We start from the raw sequence: 3882 nt of genomic DNA, 5'->3' as shown, positions 1-3882 counted from the left end.
CTTTTCTCATTTTCTACTTCCTTCGGTTATTTCTCCTTCTTATAAAATGAATATTGATTTTCCTCTTTCTGCTGAGCCTGCAGTCTTTGCTGGCACGCAATTGTTACTCACAATTTCAATTGAGCTAGCTAAGAAAACTCAAGCAAACCAAGTTTTATCAAGATTTGCCTGCTTGTTGAAAGCAAAATATCCCAGGGGCAAATGTTCTTCCCTGTGATGGGCCAAGGAGCAGACAGAGCCTGGCAGCAGGCTGTAGGCAACGCGGCCACCTCTCATTGCACCTCCGATGAGAATCCCAGCTCTGCTTCTCTTTGCAAAGGAATCTGGTTCTTGTTCCACACTGAAACCAAACTGAACTCAGAGACCTTGGAAGCTCTGCAAAAGGAACTGCCATCCTCTGCCAAGCCTCAGCATTGTGTTACAATGTCTAACGTTGGATGAAAATGTTTTTCAGAAAAGATGCAATGTTCTTGTAATTAGCAATTTATGCTCTCGTTGTACTCATTTTGCTTATCAAGTTATTTTTCAGGTTCAAGACCTATTTTATTTTACCCTTCCCTCTCATCACCGATCTAAGAGTTGTTCTTGGCACTGGGAACCTTAAGAGTACAGTTCTGGCCGCACGCACGAGGCAGTTCCAAAAGCAGGAGCTGGCGCTCAGACAGCCCATTGTTTAAGTAAAACTCAGATGTTATTTCCGTAGCATCAGCACCAGCCTCCGTTCTTAAGGCTGTGTGTGTGCCTGTCTACACAGGCATTACTGCCTGATCAAGGCTTGTTCCAGTATGAAACTGGTGTTTGCTTTGCTTCTGCATGGATAGAATGGAAAACTGCCTTGAAGAAGGGACTTTAGCTACAGTCTGTGGGCTTGCTGAGGCAGCATGCGATGAGCGAAGCTCTGTAGGCTCCATAAGCACAAGCACTCATTGCTCAGATAAGGCAGATAAGTGATGTTTCAGATTCTGTTGACTGATTTGTAAATTAAAGGAGCTCTCAGCTCCGCAGATGAGAAGTTTTCCAGGGGTGTGACACACATGCAGATGAGAGAAGGAGACAAAAAGCCTGTGTATGAGATAGACAACTTGGTCAATGAGGCTTTTTCTGTAAGCCTTATTTTTAATCGACATGATGCATCTGCCCACTTGAAATACTCTGATTATGAAACTGGCTCTCTGTTTGCTGCTTGGCTTTTGATTTCTAAACATTTCCATGCAACGTAGGCTAATAAAAAGGAAAGAAAAAGAGGAAGGCGTTAATGCAATATATCATGTTAAACATTTTGATTTATCTACAGCTTTTGGTTTTTCAGTAATCCCAAACCATATGTACAAAGAGTGACTGACAAGATAGATTGTGCTTGAAGCAGCTTCTCAGTGGTTTGTACTCAGGTTTTTATATCTGATGTTCGGAATCTTTAGAAATGAACTGATGCAACAAAATACTGTTTGATTTTCTTTCATATCCATGGTGAAATTTTTCATGTCAATGTCAAATCAAAATGATGAAAAAAAGACTGTAAAAAACAATTTAAACCTTAATAGGATATTAAGTTAAGAAGCTGAGAAATAAATGCTTTGAAAAACTTAAAACCAAAGGATAGAATCCCTTAAAATTCATTTGTGCCTATAACAACATAAAGGACATAATTAGATTAATTATTTTCAGTCTATAAGACTGAGAAAGTCATAAATAAATGGCAAAGAATGGAGAGCTGTGTTAACAATCTTCTGAAAAAGTATACAAATTAGGTTACAGTAGTTTTATATAATACACATTTTAAAAGAATGATTATTTTCATCATCTGAATTTGCAACACAAACTTAGCTTCAGTGAAAATAAACATCATGATGGTATTATCAAATGTCACGGACTTCAACAAAGTTCATAGTGCAGCTCCTTAGAAACTGAATGATGCATTCAGCTTTTAGGTTAATCTGTGCATCACTTAGGTTCAAGCCAAAAGAGAGAAGTTCACTAACAATCCTGATACCTGTATCTGTTCGCTGTCATCAGAATTCTGCTGTGTCGTGTGCATAATAATCTACAAGTGAGCTGCTGTTTTACAAAATCCACCATTTGTAGTTAGAAAGGTAGCAAAAGTGCTGTACCTCCTATCACATAGGCAGGTTGTTTCAGCAGTACTCCATTCCAAAGCACCTGGTGACAAAGCGCTTGTAAGCTGTGCAGGTGTGCCAGAGATTGAACTTTGCAGAGATTCTACTCCCCTGTAGTCCTACTCCAATTCTTCCCCTGCAGCTGACAGGCAAAGGACTGTAAAATCGGCCCCCTCTAAGATGTTGGTGGATTTCTTTAAGACCATCAAGTGGTGGCTAACTGAAAGCATTGTCACTCGAGGCTTATGTGCAGACCAGCCATTGTGCTGCACAAGGAAAAAGAGGCATTCATCAATGATATCACAATGAAGAGGAATAGGAACAAAACATTTCACTGCGCGCTGGTATGCTTTATTGAGGGCAGAAACAGTGCAGTTTGCGTAGATTAAAAATGTAAGCTGAGAAGTTGAGAATATTTGCAAATGCTCTTTTTTGACTCTCTTGTGTAAGAGTCTCCAATATCTTTATAATCTGAATCAAACTGCTGGAGATAAAAAGAGATACAAGGTGCAAAAAAGGAAACTGAAAGCTCTCACTCACTTCACTGTCCAGACGTCATGAAAAGAAATCTGGGCTGCTGTCTTGATTGCCTCAGTGTAGCCCCATTCCATCCTGGAGAAATCTGTAGTCACAAAGGACCTGGAGGCACTTACACATGGACTGAGAGCTGCCCTGATCAGTTCTGTACTGCTACTGGATTTGGCATAGAGGCTGCTCTGTTCATCCCCTTGTTCAAACTTGAGGTTAATGTGCATAATAAAATGCTGCAGTTCCATTTCTCCATGCTAGTGGTGACACCTCAGCTACCAGGATGAACTCCAGGCTCCTGCTGGTACTGACTGCATCACTGGGTCTACGTTTTAAAGTAAGTGAAGTAATACTTCAGGCCTTTATATTCTATTTCCAATTAGCTGGAAGAGGCATAAACCTGGCTACTTAGTAAGCATCATCAGACAGAAGGTGACTTGTTCTTTAGTCTGACCTTTTAACTCATCTTCATGGGTGGGTTTGGCTCAAAGCATTCATTATTCCTGGGTTGCCAAATTCAAAGAAAAGATGGGGTTAGAATACAAGGTGTTTGTTCCTGTTACGCTGGAATTCCTTTGCTCTTGCCTGAGGCTCTACTGCAGAGGTCTTGGGAGTTAACACTTCTATGCCATTTTGCCTGAAACATTTTGTTATTACATTTCTCTCCTGTCAGTGGGAATTAGAGGAACCTGAAATGTTGTCCCTGTCTAAATAAAGAGCTAAAAGTAATTCTATGTTTTGTGATGCTCAAAGCATTGCTTTCTGTTTATGTTGTATGAAAAACATGCCGGAGTGAAGAAAATAAACTGGCACCCAGAACAGAGATCTTTTATTGAACTCTCTGTGAAAGCTACTTGAGGAGAAGGATCTAGTTCATAGGTGTGACAAAAGAGGCAAAGTAAATGGCCACCATGGGAAAATGGTGTTGGTACAACCAACCAACCAATCTGAAAAGCACACAGGAAGGAAACCAGGCAAAACAGGAGATAGATGTTTTCTCTTTGTTTTGTTGGTTTGTGTGTGTGTGTGTGTGTGTGTGTCATAACAGGTTATGTTTATATTAGAGGGAAATGTTCTGTGTTATATGGCCCACAAGCCCTCTCCCTTTGCTGTCCCCATACAGAGACCTCCTGGACCATGCAGTAACTTCTTTCTGTCATGTGCTCTGAAGTGTAGTCTCCTTGGAAACCAAACATACGTGTACTATGTACAGCAATAACAGTAGTAATTATTCATTAAA

This window comes from Meleagris gallopavo, chromosome 6, assembly GCF_905368555.1.
Source record: "Meleagris gallopavo chromosome 6, MGAL_WU_HG_1.1, whole genome shotgun sequence".
Taxonomy (NCBI): domain Eukaryota; kingdom Metazoa; phylum Chordata; class Aves; order Galliformes; family Phasianidae; genus Meleagris; species Meleagris gallopavo.
This window is presented reverse-complemented; position numbering follows the sequence as displayed.